At 35.9% G+C, this 22,526-nt stretch overlaps 2 protein-coding genes across 2 annotated transcripts in view; both read right to left on the bottom strand.

Annotated features, from left to right (window-relative positions):
* GPR174 (G protein-coupled receptor 174) overlaps positions 1-21,416 on the bottom strand; it is a 46,262-nt gene extending 24,846 nt beyond the window's left edge. The window contains exon 1 of the mRNA XM_082447439.1: positions 19,825-21,416. The gene's annotated coding sequence lies outside the window, so the exon portion shown is untranslated. The remainder of the gene's footprint in view (positions 1-19,824) is intronic.
* LOC309653088 (uncharacterized protein) overlaps positions 1-22,526 on the bottom strand; it is a 372,770-nt gene that overhangs the window by 232,118 nt on the left and 118,126 nt on the right. The gene's annotated exons all lie outside the window — the stretch shown is intronic.

The raw sequence follows: 22,526 nt of genomic DNA, 5'->3' as shown, positions 1-22,526 counted from the left end.
TAACTGAATATAGCAAGGTTTCCAGAAAAATGTCAATAAAGAAATATCCACTGTACATCTATGTACTAGTAATGAATAGTTGTACATTGAAAATTAGAAAAAGATAACCTTTACAATACCATCAAAATATGAAATACTTAGAAGTAAACCTGGTAAATGATGTGAAAAAAACTGTACACTGGTATTCACAAAATCTTGCTGAGAGACTAAAAGACCTAAATAATGGAACAACATATATCAAAATAAATAAATAGATAGATAGATAAATAAACAAACTTATCAGGAAGCAAGCAATCAAATGAGTTTGTCTTTCCTAAGCTGTCACTTTGAAAGGCTATAGGCTTATTCCAATTACATTCCTTATTGCTCAGGAAAATTTTGGAACTCTCCCTTAGAATTGCACTCAGAGTCTGCCTCACATACTTTAGAATAATTCCTGTGGTGAAAAATCTTTGTCTTTTAAGGGTAGTTGAATTTTGGAAATAGTCAAAAGCCATTCAGAAATAAGTCTGAACAGTGAAGTTAAGGATCAAGTTAAACATGCCATTTTTGGCCAAAAGCAAGGTATGATAAGGTATGACCATAGTGTGTTATGACATATTTTTCTTGATTAGCTCAAATCCAGTCTCAAAGATAATTTCAAAGAACAAGTTATGAGACTATTTGGTGAAACACAGCATCACTATTGTAAGCATATAGCTTTGCATTTGAGGGTGACATTTATTCAAAAATATAAATAGTGATGTATTTATTTAAATTAGTAATAGCAAAGGCAATTTAGTGCCATGAAAATAATATCAGATTGAGAGTGAGAAGACCTGAGTTCTTGTTTCACCTCTGCCATTGAATATCTGTGTAACCTTGAGCAAGTCAATTTATCTGGGCCTCTATTTCTTCTTTCAAATGTGTAGGTTAAGCCAAATAACTTTTAATAGCACTTCTAGCTCTAATATTTTGTCATTTTACTTCTGGGTTTTATTCATTTTATTTTTATTTTTATTTTTTATTTTTTGGTGCACCACGCAACTTCCAGGATCTTAGTTCCCCGACCAGGGATTGAACCCGTACCCCTTGCAGTGGAAGCACAGAGTCCTAACCACTGGACTGCCAGGTAATTCCCCTATGTCTGGGTTTTAAGTAGCCCTGGCATTCCATGTCATATATATGTTTTCATGTACATGCATTATATAATTATTGTATAATATGCAAACATTTTATAAATAATGAGGCATGATTTGTAGTTGGCAAGAAAACGGACTCTGGAGCCAGTGTTGCTGTATTCAAATTGAGGCTCTGCAACTGACTAGCTTTGTGACTTTGAGCAAGTTACATAAACATTTCTACATCTCAATTGCCTCATCTGTAAAATGAGATAACAGTATGTTCCTCTATGGGTATTTAATGAGTTGTTATTTGTAAGATTCTATACCAAGTGCCATATAAATTATTAAATAAAATGAACAAATTCTTAGCATTTTAAACAGTGTAAAATAATTATATGTATGCATAAATGCTGTCGCTAAAGACTGAATGCTGGTTAATGTCTCAAGGAGGAAATCATTTAAACAAATTACATAGATTACAAGTTACATACCTATTAATACAAATTACAAATTGCATACTTATTAATACAAAGGTTTTACTGTTGTTGCTCATCTTGTTTAGCTTTTTTTGTTTGTTTGCTAGTTGTAATAGTTGAGTATTTCTCTTTTTCTCTCTTAAGCCTGAGGTTTTATCTTGACTATGGACTTTCATGGTTATTAATAAATGAAAATGCATTTGAATTTCCCCTAGTTAATTTGAATTTTACATCATGAGTGGGATTCAGGCTCAACCAGCACTTTCATTTGTTAATACTTCCAACGGAAGTATAGTACTTTAATTGAGACAACAGATATTTATTCCACAGAAGACAACAGAAATATATCAACTGTGTAACCTACTCCACCTATAATTAATCACAAATTTACGTGTGTTACAAGCATAATATGTTTTGGACTGATGCCTAAATTTTTATCCTTGTCTCACTGAGCTCTCCAGCTATAGTCATCCTGTTTACCTCAGGAAAAATCTCAAGTGATCTTTAGAAGAGGTTCTTTCTCCTTTTACGAGAAAGTGCAACTAGAAAGAAAGGATGGAGTGGCTTCAAGTTCACTTTCATATATCCATAAACCCATACACTAAATACTTAAGTTAGACATGCACACATTCACATACAAAGGATATTTTAACTACAAGGTATTGTATTATTTATTAAAACCCTGACCTCATGGTTAGGAATATAACTGAAAGTGACCCTATTTAGGGTCTTTTTTCTCCATGTTTTAGTGATCTGCATAGTCATTTTGCTCATGGTTTTTCATTATATAAGTTTCAGGTGTACAGCATTATAATTACAAATTTGATACACTACAAAATATCACAACTACAAGTCTAGTTACCTTCCATCACAATAAAGTTGACCTTCTTCATCCATTTCACCCACTCCCCCAACCTCCTTCCTTTCTTGTAATCACTAATGTTTGCTGTATCTATGACTTTGTTTCCATTTCATTTTGTTTTTTTGTTTGTTTTTTTTTAGATTCCACATATGAGTGAAATAATAAGGTATTTGTCTTTTTCCATCTGATTTATTTCACTTAACATAATATCATCAAGTTCCATCCATGTTGTCAGAAATGGCAGGACTTCATGCTTTTTTATGGCTGAGTAGTATTCCATTGTGTGTGCACGTGTGTGTGTGTGTATAATCTTTTTAAATTGAAGTGTAGTTGATTTATAATATTATATTACTTTCATGTATACAACATAGTGATTCAATAGTTTTATAGATTATACTCCATTTAAAGTTAGCCATAAAAAAGAATGAAATTTTACCACATCTTTATCCATTCATCCATTGATCGACACTTTGGTTGTTTTCCTATCTTGCCTATTGTAAATAATGCTGCAATGAACATTTGTGTTTATATATCTTTTCAAATTAGTGTTTTCATGTTTTTCAGATAAATACCTAGAAATGGAATAGCTGGGTCATATGGTAGCTCTATTCTTAATTTTTTGAGGAATCTCCATACTGATTTCCATAATGGCTGCACCAATTTACATTCTCATCAACAGTGTAGGAAGGTTCTCTTTTCTCCACACTCTCTCCAACATTTGTTATTTCTTGTCTTGTCAGTAATAGTCATTCCAACAGGCATGAGGTGGTATCTTATTGTGGTTTTGGCTTGCATTTCCCTGATGATTAACGATGTTGAACATCTTTTCATGTCCCTGTTGGCCATCTGTATGTCTTCTTTGGGAAAAAAAAATGTCTATTCAGATCCTCTACAACTTTTTAAATCAGATCATTTTCTTGTTGTTGAGTTGTGTAAATTATTTATATATTTTGGATATTAACCCCTTATCAGATATATTGTTTGTGAATATCTTCTGCCATATAGTAGGCTGCCTTTTCATTTTGAGAATGGTTTCCTTAGCTGTGCAGAAGCTTGTTAGGTTGATGTAGTTCCATTTGCTTACTTTTGTTTTTGTTTTCCTTACCTTTGGAGTAACATCCACAAAAACATCACTAAGACCCATGTCAGTGAGGTTACCACCTATGTTTTCTTCTAGGAATTTTATGGTTTTAGATCTTATACTCAAGTTTTTAATTCATTTAGAGTTAATTTTGTATGTTGGGTAAGATGGTTTCCTTATTTTGCACATGGTTTTCCCAACACCATTTATTAAAAAGACTGTCATTTCTCCATTGCATGTTCTTTGCTTGTTTGTTGTAAATTAATTGTCCATACATGTGAGTTTATTTCTGAGCTCTCAGTTCTGTTTCATTGATCTGTGTGTCTGTTTTTGCACCAGTACCATACTGTTTTGATTACTACAGATTTGTAGTATAGTTTGAAATCAGGGAGCATAATACCTCCAGTTTTGTTCTTTCTCAAGGTTGTTTCGGCTGTTCAGGATCTTTTGTGGTTCCATACAAATTTTCGTATTAGTTATTCTAGTTCTGTGAAATATGCCATTGGAATTTTGATAGGCATTGCATTCAGTCTGTAGATTGCTTTGGGTAGTATGGACATTTTAACAATATCAATTCTTCCAATCCATGAGCATGGAATACCTTTGCATTTATTCGTGTCTTCTTCCATTTTTTAATCAGTGTCTCATAGTTTTCAGTGTAAAGGTCTTTCACCTCCTTGGTTAATTTTATTCCTAGGGTTTTTGTTGTTGTTGTTGTTTTCTTTTTTATTGATGCAATAGAAATGGGATTTTTTTTTTAATTTCTCTTTCTGATAGTTCACTAATAGTGTATAAAAACATGACAGATTTCTGTATATTGACTTTGTATCCTGTGACTTTTGTGAATTCACTTATTTCTAACAGTTTGGGGTGCAGTCTTCAGTGTTTTCTATATATATAGTATCATTTCTTCTGAAAATAGTGACAGTTTTCTTTGTTTCCAATTTTGTTGCCTTTAATATCTTTTTCTTGCCTAATTGGTGTGGCTAGAATTTCTAATACTATGTTGAATAAAAGTGGCAAGAGTGGAATCCTCATCGTGTTCTTAATCTTAGAAGAAAAGCTTTCTGCATTGAGTATGATTTTACCTGTGCATTTGTCATATATGGCCTTTATTGTGTTGAGGTATCATCCTGCTATACCTACTTTGTTGGGAGTTTTTATCGTAAATGGACGTGAATTTTTTTTTTCAAATGATTCTTATGCATCTATTGAGTTGATCATATGATGTTTTACCCTTCATTTTGTTAATGTGAAATATCACGTTGATTGATTTGTATGTGTTGAAACATCCCTACATCTCTGGAATAAATCCTACTTGATCATATACTACAAAGCTACAGTAATCAAGACAGTATGGTACTGGCACAAAAACAGAAATATAGATCAATGGAACAGGATAGAAAACCCAGAGATAAACTCACGCACATATGGTCACCTTATCTTTGATAAAGGAGGCAAGAATATACAGTGGAGAAAAGACAGCCTCTTCAATAAGTGGTGCTGGGAAAAGTGGACAGGTACATGTAAAAGTATGAAATTAGAACACTCCCTAACACCATACACAAAAATAAACTCAAAATGGATTAAAGACCTAAATATAAGGCCAGACACTATCAAACTCTTAGAGGAAAACGTAGGCAGAACACTCTATGACATAAATCACAGCAAGATCCTTTTTGACCTATCTCCTAGAGAAATGGAAATAAGAACACAAATAAACAAATGGGACCTAATGAAACTTAAAAGCTTTTGCACAGCAAAGGAAACCATAAACAAGACCAAAAGACAACCCTCAGAACGGGAGAAAATATTTGCAAATGAAGCAACTGACAAAGGATTCATCTCCAAGATTTACAAGCAGCTCATGCAGCTCAATAAAAAAAACACAAAAACCCAATCCAAAAATGGGCAGAAGACATAAATAGACATTTCTCTAAAGAAGATATACAGATTCCCAACAAACACATGAAAGAATGCTCAACATCATTAATCATTAGAGAAATGCAAATCAAAACTACAATGAGATATCATCTCACACCGGTCAGAATGGCCATCATCATAAAAACTAGAAACAATAAATGCTGGAGAGGGTGTGGAGAAAAGGCAACACTCTTGCACTGTTCGTGGGAATGTAAATTGATACAGCCACTATGGAGAACAATACGGAGGCTCCTTAAAAAACTAAAAATAGAACTAACATACGACCCAGCAATCCCACTACTGGGCATATACACTGAGAAAACCATAATTTAAAAAGAGTCATGGACCACAGTGTTCATTGCAACACTATTTACAATAGCCAGGACATGGAAGCAACCTAAGTGTCCATCGACCGATGAATGGATAAAGAAGATGTGGCACATATATACAATGGAATATTACTCAGCCATAAAAAGAAATGAAATTGAGTTATTTGTAGTGAGGTGGATGGACCTAGTGTTTGTCATACAGAGTGAAGTAAGTCAGAAAGAGAAAAAGAAATATGGTATGCTAACACATATATATGGAATCTAAGGAAAAAAAAAAGGTCATGAAGAACCTAGGGGAAAGACAGAAATAAAGACACAGACCTACTAGAGAATGGACTTGAGGATATGGGGAGGGGGAAGGGTAAGCTATGACAAAGTGAGAGAAGGACATGGACATATATACACTACCAAACGTAAAATAGATAGCTAGTGGGAAGCAGCCACATAGCACAGGGAGATCAGCTCGGTGCTTTGTGACCACCTAGAGGGGTGTGATAGGGAGGGTGGGAGGGAGGGAGACGCAAGAGGGAAGAGATATGGGAACATATGTATATGTGTAACTGATTCACTTTGTTATAAAGCAGAAACTAACACACCATTGTAAAGCAATAAAAAAAATATAAAATAAAATAAAATAAATCTTAAAAAAATAATCCTTTTAATATATTGTTAGATTAGATTTGCTAACATTTTGTTGAGAACTTTTGCATCTATGTTTATCAAGGATATTGTCCTGTAGTCTTCTTTTTCTGTGGTATCCTTGTCTGGTTTTGGTTTCAGGGTAATGTTGGCTTCATAAAATGTGTTTGGAAGGATTTCCTCCTCTTCAGTTTATTGGAAAAGTTTGAGAAAGATAGGTATCAAATCTTCTTTGTATGCTTTGCAGGATTCATGAGTGAAGGCATCTAATCCTGGACTTTTGTTTGTTGGGAGATTTTTGGTTACTGTTTCAATATCTTTACTAGTAACATATCTATTCAGATTTTCTATTTCTTCATGATTCAGTGTTGGAAGATTATATGTTTCTAGGAATTTACTGTTTGTTCTCAGTCGTCCAATTTTTTTGCCATGTAATTGTTCAGAGTAGTCTCTTATGATACTTTGTTTTTCTGTGCTATCAGTTGTAACTTCTCTTTCATTTGTTTTCTTTGAGTCCTCTCTCTTTTTCTTGTCTAGCTGAAGGTTTGTCAATTTGGTTTATACTCATGATTTTTTAAATTGAACTTAAGTGTTAGGCATCTATTAGTCATGTCCACTTCTGATTGTTAGATATCTAGGCTGGTTTTTCAGTAATGCACTTCTTCTAAGAATAGGCATCAAGACAAAGGAGCCAAAAGCAAGAATAACAAACACCACCCCCATCTCCAAAATCTGTTCTTAACCTACATTCATTGACTTTTAAGCTTAGTAATCAGTGAATAGATGCTTGCCTAATATGCATGTGAGTCACCTACAGCTACTGTAATCTTTTTTAGCAAATGGCATCCCTTTTCTCAACAAACACATATTATCCTCTATTGTATGACTAGGGTGGCCAATGTGTGCTGAGTGATATATCTATATCTATATCTATATCTATATCTATCTATATAATTTAAACTGATTCTTCCTTTTGTCTCAGGCTCCAATATGACTCAATGGGACATTATTAATAAAAATCACATTCTACCAAATACTCCATAAACCACAGCTTCTCATGTTCTATAAGATTACAGTTATTGACTGAGATAAATGTAATTTAACTGGCCATTACCTGGTAATCTATCAAGTGGACCAGATGTGGGACAGGCTCTCATTGCCTGCCCAGGGCCCACAGAGTGAAAGAGCACTCTTTTAGGGATGATACCAAATGAGAAGTCAAGATAATATTTTAGTACGTACTGTTTTCTCCAGTGTTGGGGAAATTCTTTAATCAGAGCAATAGGGTCCCCTGAAGAAGCCATAGGGAATCTGGTTGGTTTAATTCATTCATGCCTGAAAGAACATAGAAGAACAGTGATCAAATGCAGCGTGAAGAAGATGCTCAGGAGGACTGGAAAATTTCAGCAAGTAGATGCTGAGACCCCAGAAACAGATTACCACTGGGCAAAGGAGAGCGTGAAAAGAGTTACACTTAGCCCTTAGTGGTAGCAAAGTAGGGTGAGTGGGAATCCCTTTACTACCATCTGACATCTCCTTTTGACTTAGCAGCTTTTGGAAAGGGTGAGAGTGGATAGGGATATCAGTGGCAGGGTTCACAGTCCCTCCCTGGTCATAAGGAGCTCTTCATTATAATGAGCTAGCCCAGGAAAATTTCACAGCTTATAGTCAAACTCAACACAGTTGGAGTGTAGAAACTGATTTTTTCTCAGTTAGGGATTTTTCTGAGTTCTCATGACCACAACTGTTTAATTAATTAGTGAATACACATGGAAGGAGACCCAGCTGGCCACTGGCTGTCAGCACAGCTGGTGCTAAGAAGATAGACTAACTTCTGTGCAAAACTACCTTACAGGTACCTTTGCAATGCTTATAGATGGCTTCCTATGTGTGGTGATTTGAGGACATTAAAAAACCACACTCCACACCTGCTCCTCTCTGCTTCACTTTACCCAGGGATCTCTTGCTCAGGCTTGCCACTTTGCCTGAAATATACCATTATAGATTCAATCCTTTAAGGCACTTTGTCTTTAAAGCACTTTGTCTCCAAGAATCGCCTATTAAAATGAAACTACTACAAGGAGGATTTTCACTTTAACCCATTAACTGTAATCAATCAGATAAGGTAGTTCACCTTAAAAAGTGAATGTGATGAAATATAAAGAGAGATACGTTTTACTTGGTAGAAGAAGGGACGTAAAGGAATGTAGAGGCAGATAGCCTTAGGTGGTGCAATATAGCAGGATTACCTGAGAAGCCAGATTGTATCATAGGTTTTGGCAGAGAATTCTACAAAGGGGAGAAGAGGGCAGGAAAGATAGAAGGCAGGCAACTAACATAGCAGCTATCACCTAAACAAATTTGCTTCACACCAGTCATTTTAACAATCTTTTCTCAGCTAGATTGCCAGCTCCTTGGGGAAGGGGATCCTTTCAAAGAGACCAGAGTTCAAATGTCAGGTTCGTCTCTCTCTCTCTCTCTCTCTCTCTCTCTCTCTCTCTCTCACCCCTCCCCTCTCCCTCTCTCCCTCCCTCCCTCCCTCCCTCTCTCCTCTCTCCCTCTTTCTCCCTCTTGTAAAATGGTATAATAAGCAATGCCTACTCCTGGGGTGTATTGTTAAGATTACGTGGGGTATCGCAAGTAAAAGCCAGTAAGACCATGCTTAACACAAAATAGATGGTCAATACACTTTGTCATTTTCTTCTTGCCTCTAAGACAGCGAATAGCGTGCTAGGCACACAGGAACTTCTCAATATATGCTTTAAAAGGACCTGATGAAGAAAATTAATGGTGAAAATAAAGTAGACTAAAGTTCTTTCTAAATTGCTTTGTCTTTAAAAGAAGGTAACAATGCTGAATAAATAGACCTGAGAAGAGAATGAGTAATGCATTCTCAGATGCCCCAGTATCCACAGAAGTCTGTCATGAGGGCTAAGAAAGAAAGCCCAGACAGGAAGTTACAGACAGTTATAATCTCTACTGGTAGTTTGCCGTGTGTAAAGGTAGAACAAGAATTATCCAAGTACCACCTAAATGGGGCAGATATGTGAGGACAAACTAGAGTAATAAACCATAGGGACATAATTCAATGACTGAGCAGGGTCGCAGATTAATCATAAACTCTACCAGGCAAATCCAGCTGACTAGAAGCAGATTCTATTAAGATGGTGAATATTCTCAGGAATTTTTTTTTTTAGATCATTTAATTTATTGTATTTCATGGACAGGACTCAGGCAAGATATCAACAAGTGGATTTTGGTTTGGGAGTCACTTCATCAATTTCTTCTAGAACAGTCATATACCATAAAATTATTGTTTTACTCGCTGGCTTTTTCAACTCCCAAAACAGGCCACTTAAGCTGAGAGAAAGCAGGATATAGGGGAAAGAACACTGGTCAGGCATAGGATACCTGGCTTCTAGTTTCGGCCGTATCACTAATTAGTGGTATAACCTTAGGAAAGTTCCTTCCATCTTTGGTGCTCAGTCTCTCATCTGTAAAATGAAGGACTTCTTAGACTAAATTATCCCTAAGGTTCTGATACTCTAAGTCTAGTAGAAAGTTTGATTTGGCAGATAGGTCCAATTCTAGACAAAAACTGGAAAAATATGAAGAAATTTTGTGTTCTTATTTTTAAGTGCTTCATCACCTCAGATCTGATCAAGAGTCCTCACATCACAACCTACCTGCCTGGAGTCCATATCCAATCCAAGACCCATAATCTTAGGCAGACTTTCGTGATGTGCACAAACTTATTCCTGTCATGGACTGCTCCTCATCAAAACATTTTTAGGGCCAGTGTCTCTACTTTTAACCTCAGAAAATAAGTAGATTTAAGCTAATGCATTAAGGACAGAGGACTAGAAGATATTATCCAGGACCTTCACAAAAAGCATCCAGACATTTTCCCAGCAGCCTATTTTTAAATTATTCATGGGAACTATTGCAGACCTAAGCAAAAAAGAGTATGGTACAATACCATAGGAGGAGAATAAGGGAGAGGTTTTAATCAGATTAAACCCCTCACATCATACACTGAAGCCTGCTCAGCAGCCTACATATGGAGTAAGTAATTCAACAAGTTCAGACAGCAAATACTTATTGAGCACTTGGGGCAACATGCTGTTTTCATTAATAAGCCCAAAGATGACATCATGATGATTCAGTGAGCCTTATTATAATTTTTAAATTGCTGGCAGACTGATTGAGTATTTAAAATAAAGATTAGACTATTAATCTTTATTACATCTCTATTAATAACCTTCTAATCTCTTCTCATGCTTTAGTCTTTACAAACAAGGTAACTGAGGGCTAGAGAAAGCAGGGGATTCATCCTGAGTTACATAGCAAGTTAATAGCAGAGCCAGGAGTAGAATTTAAGTTTTAATTCAAAATCCTTGTGTTTTTTTTATCCACATCACATTTCCTCCCAACTACACATTCTGTAGTATGTGTGTATTCACACATATTTCTCTCCCCCTCATATAGTCCAACTATTTGAATGAAAGCTTTGTTTATGTTATTAAGGCTGTCAACTTTCTAAATCACCACAGCATACAAATCACCAGAAACAAGTATCCCTCATTTTTCTTTTTGCAATGACATGGAAACCAGTGGTCTTTACTATGTGCAAAAAACCAACATCTACTCTTACCTCTTCCTCTTCTCTCTCTCTACCCCAGCCCCCACACATACAGAAACACAGACACTCAGACATCCATTTCTACTGACATAAAAGACTGGAAATTAACCAAAATGAGACAAATGTTCTTTTTCCTCTTTACCTCCTTTTCTGCTGCTACAATTTGCTAAATTATCAGTCAAGGACAAAGGAATTAAGTGATGAGCAATGCCATGTAGTAAATCAAGTCACCATGTTAGATGTCACTGGAGATAAAAAGAAGGGAGACATGGCCTCTCTCCTTGAAAACTTGTAGACTGGTAGCAGTGACACAATAGACAAAACAAAAGAGAAATGAGTAAAATCAAATGTTAAATTGAGCAATTCAAATGTTCAGCTCTGTAAAATCTGCCATGTATTTAGGGTACAAACCCACAATAGTTTTTAATGTGTTAGGCCATTCATAAGGCATTTATAAAAGCAGTGATTTCACTAATCCATAAAACTCACACATCTCTTTCTCATTTATTCTGCTGCAAGCCTTATAACTATTACCCTTCTTATAAGCATTTAGAACTGCAAGCTTGACCAAATGCAATGCTCCTATGTACTGAAGGAAACCTATCAGGTGAAAGACAGGTGCAACTTAATTTTCCCAGAGTGATTTCAATGCAATTTCACATGGCATTTTACAAATTGTATAGAGGAACTCTGACCAAAGGAGTGCAAAGTACCTAGTAAGCATTAGCATTATGATCCATACCCTATAGAAAGAGGTGCCCTTAATCACACTCTTTTCATAGATAAAGAAACTGAAAAATGAGAAATCTTGCTGTCTTGTTCAGGTTTATACCCCAAGTCAGTCCCAAAGGAGCACAACTTGAAGCTCAAGCCTGCAATTGATACCTGCTGAAAGTATGATTTAGAACAGAGTTTTAAATCAGCGATGGATGTCCCAAGTTCCTTCCTTTATTTCCTCTTGGATAAGGAAACATAAACATGGGCAGGGGGTGGGGAGCATTGCAGAGACCAGGAAGATATGGGGTAATAACCAACATTATCAGGAGATGAACTATCTTAAAACCCTGTTACTGTGTTTTTGGTTTTTGCTTTTAATTTTTTACCCAGAGTTCTGTAACTAGGTGGGTTAGATGTTTACAACACTGAGCTTCTAAATTTAAGTATGTGAGCCAGATTCTGGTTAGTTCTTTCTGAAATATAGCCATAGATTGTGTTGTGAACCTGGGACAGGCATCCTGTAACTCCAAATCCTTGGTCTTAAGGAAAAAAATAACTCACAAATATAAATATAGCTCTACTTTCTCTTCTGATGGTTGGTATCTAGCATCAGTTTTTTATATGAAGGATCTCATGCTTTTCCCTTCAATTCTGATGCCCTATACCCAATAGAGAGTGTAATAGGAGGTTGGCAATCAAGTATACACATAATTTTATTCCCCGAGACTTATTTAGGAGAGTCTCTCTGTAAATTTTTGTTTGTGCCCTTTCCTTGTTTTTATTTTAACTTGCATCTAAAACCACATATTCTGTCCTAGTCTCTAATATGGCCTTATATCTGAAATTCAGAACCTTTACTCTAAACTTGACGTAGGTTAGGTTAGGGATAGAAAAGCAAATCTTTTGTAAAAGCTCTAATATGATTTCCTTTTTGCGTCACTTCAGCTTAAATGTGAAAGGGGATAGTGATTCTCTGTTTAAGGAAAAATATGTCATGAAGTCACATATCTTCTAAATCTGTTTTGTATAGTCAGGTTTAATATGTTCTACTTTATCTTCCCCAAGTAAATAAGCTCCATGAGGGCAGGGGCTTTATCTTATATGACTCCTACTATTACCCATACTATGCTGGAAAAGTAGTAATCACACCATATAGATTGGTTAAAGAGAATTAAAGTACTTCATCTATACTTTCTATGATCCCCATTTTTTATCAATTTTTATTCCTCACGTTATGTGTTTTACCCCCTTATTTCCTAGTTCACCCAGCCTGAACCTAATAAAAGAACAAATTATTTTTAAATTGGTACATCTTGACTCCTTCTATTATAAACTCTCTTGATTCTCAAGTGGAAAGGGTCAAAATAGTGTGATGTGATTTTATAATATAGAGATAGTATAGCATGAAGGAAAAACTTTGGCAACCAAGGGAATTGGGTTTGAAATTCAAACAAGACAGTTGTAAAACTTTGGGAAAGTTATTTAATTTCTTCACATTGTTTTTATTTATCTATAAAATGTGCGCAATAACATAGTTATTTTCAAGAAATAAGAGATATTGCCCAATGCTTAGTACATCATAAGTGCACAATAAATCATAATCATTATTAGTTTTATAGCAGAGAACCCAAAACCAAAGTTAGAGCTAGTAGTAGATAATATCTAAAAACCTGGTAAATTCTAGACTCTAGGTAGTTTCTTAAATATTTAATAGATTTTTCTGGAGTCATTACTAGGAAGATACATGATTTCGAATAGGGCATAAGTTCTTAGGGGGAGAAAACAGCTCAAGGATGACCTGAATCTGATGTTGACCCTTAGTCCATGGTGAGGACTTTGGCCCTGCCTTGAAGTTCACAGCTTGAGCTTTGAGGAGGATTTGGGAACCACTAAATGTACACCTAAACCCATAAATCATATTGAAAAATTCTGATTATTTTTCCTTTCCTATAAAAACTAGACTGGTTTCCAAGAGTTGTGAGAATAGAACAAGGCCAAAGATTCAGAATTTTCCATAAAGAAAATGAAATCAACACACTTAGCAGTGAGACTGAGCAAATCAAAACTAATTTATATTCCAAAATGAATTTTTCAAACCTAAAAATAATTCCATACCCACAAAAAGGCTATGTGAAATTAAAGTCTTATTTTGAAAACACACTATTAAACATGAAAATTAATTCCATTGTTTAAATAAACATGCTAACAGTTTATGGGAAAAGATAATGAACTGATCATCACGACTTAGAAGTATTTTATATTCTTTGGCCCAATAAGACAAGGGGGTTAATGCATGAATGCATTACTAGATTAGACTTAAAATCTCCAAAGCAACATCATACAGTCTTTGGAGGAGAGTTTATTAGGGTGGTTCACCATCAATTTTCATTTTACAGTGTCCAAAATATTTCTTTCAAGTTCACAAATGTGTCACTAAATGAAAATGCTGGGGAACAGACTGCATCTCTATCCAGTGTATTAAAGCATCCTGCATACTGGAGATCCCACTGCATTTGGGTAAGAGCCAGCAGGATTAACCATCACGCCCATATTTTCCAGATACTGGTTTAGCATAGGTTTTTATTCTAGCTCTGTATGTTTGGCCCAAGTCCCAGTCAGGGAGAAACTTATAACCTAAGGTAATCAACCTTAATGTCTCTTCCTTATTGAATGATGTCACAGGGATTTTCAAATTTACTGATTCCCAGAGGTCAGGCAGCTTTAAATATCCTGAGTTATTTTTTTCCCCTAGGAAAGACGAACAGGCACACAGATGACAATTTTCAATGTTCAATTACTACAACTGTAACTTTGAATCAAGATGGTTATTAACAAGTAATTATATGTAAAATATAATCCAGGTCATACTCTGTGAATGCTGAGAAACAGCACTCTTGTCTCTGCAGATTGCTAAATGTCTTTACGGTGCTTTGCTTAATCAAATTTCATGGTCCAAAATTGGGGTAAGTTTACTCTACTTTCCGTGACCAAAAGGACCCTTCAGCAAATGGCCAGAGCAAAGCTGGGCAGCCCATAATTTAATGGATTATCCCCGACTCTGGATAACTAGAGCCCAAAAGTCTATTTTCCCTACTTAACCTGGATTGGTTACCTAGACTGACAACTTCGCAGTCTGTCATATTCATATTGTGCTTCAGCTAGGTTGATCATCATCAGGATGAATTTCTTATATCCATTGATGTGAAATTAACACAAATTGTTTTTTTTAGTCCTGATAAGATTTGGAGGTCATAGACTTTCAGAGGGAAAGACTTTACTGTACCTGATGTCTTGATATGGACTGTGCCTGATTTTGACAACAAAACCAGGTATTTCTATCATCAGTGGCTCTTCCTCAGAGAGATTAATGTTAAGTCTAGTGACTGAAATTTCCTTTATTATACTGAATTAGCTTTATGAAGTATTAAAAATTAGTACCACCTAGCTTTAAGCTTAGCATCCTTAGAAAAAAAGAGAAGTCTGGTTGTACTTTCAGAGTTAAAATATATTAGAATGAAGGGGGAAAAAAAAAAGATTAAGCAACAACAACAACAAAACAAGAACAAAATCAGGTCCCAGTCAAAGCTGGACCCAAGAAGATAGAAGCAGAATGCTATAATTATTATGGAAATGTGGGAAGAACCTGCCAAATAAATATATCTTTAGAATATTAAATGAGTAAAATCTTTAGTTATAAAAATTAATAACGGGCAGGAAAATATAGATTTAAAAATCCCCTTTGCAGATCCCTACTACCTAAGCCAAACAAAAACAAAAACAAAGACAATTTTCTAAATTATTTCTACACTTACAATTTTAAGCTAACCAGGTAAATTGGACAAAAAGAGTAAGAGGACAACAGTGTCCCTTAAAGAAAAGTTTGTTTATTGGACCCGGGTTATGCTCTTCCTCTATCGACATTAACTGAATTATTTGGATAATCATTCAAGATTCCACTGCGAGAGGCATGTATAAAGATAACTTCATATCTTAGAGTACCTCTGATAGAATTTTTAATAAAAGTTATCTAACTTTGTCATATCATTGTGTTTAAAGGTAACACCAATCTTTTGTTTTAGACTCTTTACAAGAATGTCTAGTGCATATCCTTGATTCGCTAATATGCACAATATATGCCAAGTTGCCAAATGTGCATTAATTTCAACAACTTCAATTTCCCAGGAAGAAGAGAGAGAAAGAGATCTTCAACGTTTCATAGTTAATCTAGAGCAGAAATTGTTTCTGTAGTTCGGAGCCACTGTCTTACCTCTGTAATCAGGGTGGCTTAATTATATCCATTGAAGTGACCTTAATGATAAATATCAAGAAAACATTTCCTTTTGCAGTTTTGGAATTGAAAGGATTTAAAAAACGAACACATCTGATAAATAATAAATCAGTCTATCTTCCACATGTCATTCATTTTCCAGCATACCATTTGGTCAGACACTTCAAAGTAGAGTAGCCACCCAGAATAACAAATTTTTAGTTTTAAAGATCCAATTCATACGTCACTTTGTGTCATTTAAAAAAGATTTAATACTCCAGACAGTAAATCATCATCAGTACTGTTATCCTATAAATAACTTGTAAGAATTATTTTATCATATAAAAAATAAGTCATTAGCTTTTAAGAAATATCTGGTGGCATCTTATTAGCTTATGAGAAATATCTGAATCTGATCTGCCAAGTAAAGCTGAAAAGAATCTTAGCTAAGTAATTATAACAATATTAAAACCTTTCTTCTGCTGCTGAGAATGTGGACAAAACCCTGTCATTGTCTGCCATAAATAGTGTAACACTGAGCGAAAGCTCTTGGAAGAAACAAATATATTGTCAATAATTAAGGAAGAAATTGAGGGGCTTTTGACTTGGGGGTAGACATTTGCATATATTTTAGGTACCTAGTGAGATAGCAATTATGCTGTCTGAGATACAACTGAGCCTGAATAGGCAGCCTTGTCTTATGTGCTGGACATAAGTCACACTTCTATGTGACCCACATACTGATCATGGCCAACGGTGTAAACTTTGGTTTCCTTACTAGGTAATCAGAGTTAGTGAACTTCTTGGCCCATACACAAATCTCCAGGGTCTATACAGACTTGATTTTGGTTAAGATCGTGCACTTCTGATTATTTCTCAAGAGCTCTATCTGCATCTGGCTGTTGCTGCAAATGAAAGTGATACCTGTGAAGCACACTCTACTCGCAATGACTATACCAAGAGAGCTCACTTTAATTTTCAAATCTACGATTATCACCCTCTTATATGATAAACATTAGTGATAGTCAAGCCACTAACTACTGCATCCTCTTTGGGATTCACATACCAGCAATTATTACAATATTTAGCTTCCTCACACTTTATCCTAAGCCCCATATACCTGTTTCTGCAAGGCAGATACCCTGTATCTTGATCCCCTTCTCAAATCTGAAGTCTCCTAGACCTCGAGACTTTCTTAATATTTTCTCTTACAGCTTTGCCAAACTTACGCCCTGGCACTCGATATAGCACATAAGCATCCAGTCCACGGCCAAGTCTGTGGTAGTATTATATTACAGCACCTAGTGTACATCAATTTGCATTTTGGGATTTTTTTTCTGTCAGCACAGTAGGAATAATTCTTTCCTATTCTTGCAAGTAAACCGTGGTAAAGCCCAGCAAATCAAGGTTTGTTACATTATCAGTGCCCTTGGGAGAAACACGAATTGTGCCCCCGGTATTGAGAAGTCCTTGAATGATTTCAAAATGACATCTTTTAACATTTCTCAATGAATAATTCATGTGTCTGTTAATCCTCAAGCCTTGTTAGGCAGTAAAATGAAATGAGCACTGGACAAAGTGTCACAAGACCTAGGATTCTTCCTTTTCTCTGTTATGGACTCACAGAGGTACTTAACCCATTCACTTCAACTCTCTGGGCTTCAGTTCAACTGTAAAATGCAAACTGATGATCTATGTCACTTCCCAAAGCATAAAAGAGCCTCACATGTTCGGCACTGCTCCTGTGAATGACAAGATTCGAATCTGTTTCTGATAATTTCATATTCTCTGACTAGGGTTCTGGTGACTGATTCTTGGAACCTACGGCATAAGAGGAAGGCTTTGGGGATGTCACTTTAATGGGCAAGGGAAACAGGACTGTCTATGGTCTCTCCTCCAGGATTAAGTAGGTGTCAGAAGAAGGAGTTAAATTCCCTTTTTGGTTCCAAGCATCGGATTGGTGCCAAAAGTGTCTATCAGAGGAAGACAGAAAGCATGCTTCTTTCTCCTTTTAATTTCAGTTACTTAGTGCAAAGGGGGATAATTGAGTCCATTAATTCCTAAAAATCCCTAGGTGGAAATTCAGTGAGCTTTTTGGAAGAGTCAATGTCCCTCTTGTATGTATTCACCTTTACAATATTCTGTATTATATTACACTGGCCCCAACAGAATAGATACAAAAGATGGTTCCTGTCTCACAGAAATATTACTGCAAACATGCAAGGTAGAGTAGTACGTGTGTTAACAAGTGCAAAGAAAATTTTGTAATTAAATAAAGTTTCCCCTTTGGCACAGACTTCTTGGAGTATGGCATTTATGTATTCCAAAACTTTGCTAGCTCAGAATCTTTCCCTGGGCTGAAAAAATTGAATCCCATCTAATAAGCAAGGTCTTTATGTATAGCACAGGGAACTATATTCAATATCCTGTGATAAACCATAATGGAAAAAATATAAAAATGTTTATATGTGTATGACTGAGTCACTTTTTTGTACAGCAGAATTTGGCACAACATTGTAAATCAACTATACTTCAATTAAAAAAAGTTGAATCTCATCTGTAAGATTGGTACTTTTGCCACCATACCTGAGATTTACAGCAACTAAAATATTCAGAAAGATATACTCCTTGCTGAATGACCCAAAGCTCTCTAACAAATATAGCTTTCCTAGTTGAATAAAATTATAACTTTTTTCTTCCCTGGAAAGATTACAGCAGTATAATATGAAGTCCCTGCACACCACTGTTGATAGCAGAGAAGGGAGCAGGAAAGTCATTTGGGATTTAATCTTGGGTCATGTTGCACCATAAAAATCTATCATTTCCTTTCTGTTAATCTCTGAATGGAGTTTCTAACAGTTTCATGCTATTGATAGCCTCATCATTTAAAGTTTGAAGGCACCTTCCTTAATATTTCCTCTTTGAGCACAAAAGAAAAACAACATGCAAACCAGAAAACAATTTCACTTACATTTTGTCAAAATAAGTTGTCAGTTATGTGTCTAAAAATGTAAATTTAATTCAAAATTATTTTATCCATTGTTGACTTTTTAAATGTACTGATTATTTATTCTGATAGATGCAGCTTATCTATGAGCAACTGTTTCCATTATTTTCTTATTTCCTCTCTCATTAAAAACATGTTTTGATTTTTGTTTTTTTTTTTTCTTTCTGGAGTGTTTTCTTTGAAAGCAGACTCTCTATAGCTAACATTAATTATAATTCACTTTTAAGGTGAAAGTATGTAACTTATATAAGCTAATAGGAACACAGATTCATGCTGGTAATGGTTCTGAGATATTATAGCTCTTTTATGTTTTAATCATAGCTCGTTTTGAAAATAACACAAATCTAATTTAATATTTTGACAGATAAAAATATCATCTACAAAGAATTATAGCAAAGAGTAGATAAAAACATCCTACACATTCATACAAGTAACTCTGCTTAATAAAGAGTTGGTTAAATCATGAATGTTCACAGGGCTATTTTATTCAATATCAATTGAGGGAAACACATTATGAAAATCCTCTCCATGTCAAACTTACATTTCTCCAAGTTCAAAGTTGCCTTCTCCCTCTCACCTCAGGCAGCCAACTGTATAATTATTTTTGTTTGTGCAAATACCAAAGAAAAGACATACAAGGATGGTCCAGATTTACTATATCCATACCACCCTCAGATCTGACAGGTTACTCAGAATCTGGTGTGAAGAGGTCAATTCAAGACAGCCAGGGTGAAAGGCACAGATAATAGCTAATATGCACTTAAAAACTGGAGCTTACCGTTTCAATTTATTTCTGTTTTCTCCAGAGATCTCCAAAGAATTCATGTGACAGCCACTCCAACAAGGACACTACTGATTTGTGCATCAATTCCAGCTCCCTGTTCTGAGAACAACCAATCCAATCCACCTTCACTACCACCCCAAAAAAAGGAAAGAAAGAAAGAAAGAAAGAAAGGAAGGAAGGAAGGAAGGAAGGAAGGAAGGAAGGAAGGAAGGAAGAAAGAAAGAAAGAAAGAAAGAAAGAAAGAAAGAAAGAAAGAAAGAAAGAAAGAAAGGAAGGAAGGAAGGAAGGAAGGAAGGAAGGAAGGAAAGAAAGAAAGAAAGAAAGAAAGAAAGAAAGAAAGAAAGAAAGAAAGAAAGAAAGAAAGAAGGAAAGAAAGGAAGGAAGAAAGGAAGGAAGAAAGAAAGGAAGGGAGTAGGGAAAGAGGTTGGAAGGAAAAAATAAAAAGAAAACAAAATAAAAGAAAGCCGAAAGAAAAATGAAGAAAGCAAGAGGAAAAAGAAAAAAATAAAACTCTTAGCATTACCTAATCACTATCATGTTGAACAACATGGTAGTGAGATGTCAGAGTGAAATATGCAAGCCACTGTGTGAACACTGAACATTTCCGTTTTCCAGGGGTAGCTTGAGCTAACGCTCGCTCTCTCTCTCTTCCTCTCTCTCTCTTTCTCTCTCTCTCTTTCTGATTAATGATGCAGGGCTACCACTACAGCCTGCAAAGCTTCATATTTAACACAGAAATTCTCGTTTCTATGTATAGGGCCACAGTGTACTGTCTTCCAATCCTGTGGTTGAACTCAGCTTTAGGTTGTGGTACACAGCCTATTTGCTTATGAAGCCCTTTGCTGAAGCTAGGTGCCCCTGGTCCCATCCATAGACAGTTGATCACTGCAATCTTCACTGTTATCTTTTCTCACAGACTCTCAGTTATTGTGTTCAAGTATGAAAGTGGACACACCCTATCTAAGGATGTCCCTTAGGCAGCTCCCAATAGGAGAGGTCAAGGTGGGGAAGACATCTGCCTAGGGTATTCTTTTATATTTAAACCTCCAAACCCCTGATAATGAAATAAATATTCCTTAAGAGGTTTGGAGATACTTAACTCACCATTTCCTATCCACCAACTCCCCATTCCCCTCAGAGTCCTTGTGACCAGGAAGTACAGGTAAGCACCCATTTCCTCTCAGTGTTTAGGGAGGAATGAGTAAAAAGGGGCTGGTTTCCTATAGCCCAGACTCATACCCACAGCCTCTTAAAGATGGTGTTCCAAGAAGCCTAAGAGTCCCAGAGCCCAGCACCACACTGTATTAGGCACCTAACACCCGACCACCACTACCACCATCAGCACCACTGGAAGATGAACAAGAGGCAGCTGAAGGCAATTCCCAAGACTTGAGTAGTATCTTTAGATCAGAGTGAGGGAATTTTGCACATACGCCATAGGAGAAAGAAGTATGTTAGTGCAGGTCCAGCCTCACACCAGGACATACCTATGTGATATAGGGAGCACCTGTAGGGCTCTCTGCTTCAAAATGCTTCCTTCACTAATGCCTGAAACACCAGCCCTTTGGAGGTAAGCATTCCCTTCTTCCTGATCCTGATGTTCTTTTAGAAATATACTTACTTAAAAACCTTGGTGTGAATGAGTTAATTAGAATTCGAAAGACAGAAGTAAATGGTGGGAGCAGGTCACAAAGGAAAACTGAAGAGATCCCAAGATGGGAAAACTGAACTGCCAAAAGTAATCTTTAATGACTTTGTACTAGGATAGCTATGGTGAAAACAGTCCTGAGCAAGTTGGGGAAAATATAAGGGGGAAAAGAGTAAATTAATCTAAATTTGCATTAAGTCAGGTATGTTGACCACAGACCAAAATAGATTACCTCTGCTTTATCTTTTTATTCTGTACTCCAAGGTCTGGTAGAATATGGGGGTAATGCTTTGTTTGTTTATTTAAAGAAAATTCTCCTATTTGCTTTTGGTTTCTCTAGAGTTTATCATGATGCTCTTTTCCCTCACACTCCATTCAGCAAACATTTATTGAATAACTGCTAAATGAAGACCAGTGCATCAAATACAGATTAGGAGGAGACAATGAGGGGAAAAGTGTGGGAGGGGGCTGATAATAAAGGGATCGGTGCCACCTCCCAGCAGCTTTTTAAGATCTAGTTAACCAGATAAGACATTATGCAATTGCCTCAAATATGCGACAACATATATGTGATAAGGGCCTAAGAATGTCATATTTAGAGTCGCAAGATTTCATAACAGAAGTTAGGGATCCTGGAGGGCTGGGATAAGGAATGGAATTTCAGGATGGAAGTCAGTCAAGTATTCCAGAAGAAGGAGAGAATAGTCTGGGCCTATTAATAATGGCAGGATTCCAATAAGTAAAGAATAGAAAGATATTATTTGGATTTCTAAAAACCCATAAATTTTGATGGTCTAAACAGGCCCACCTTTTAGTATCCTCATTTTCCTCCTGTCTACTTCCACCAAATAAGCTTTAGGTGTAGGCATATCAGTCTCCTTGAGTTTTCAGCCTGCTACCTCAGATAGAATTCATAAGAGCCAATCTTCATTTTGAAATAAAACAACCAGTGGTAAAATTTCCTGACTTTTCCTATTTAGGTCAAGGAACTTCAGGTTGATTAGAATCAAAGGAATACTCATATAGGAACATTGTTAAATTCCACTCC

This window comes from Balaenoptera physalus (genome assembly GCF_965194825.1).
Source record: "Balaenoptera physalus genome assembly, chromosome: X".
NCBI lineage: Eukaryota > Metazoa > Chordata > Mammalia > Artiodactyla > Balaenopteridae > Balaenoptera > Balaenoptera physalus.
Note: the sequence above shows the minus strand (reverse complement) of the source record. Positions and strands in the feature narration are given on the sequence as shown.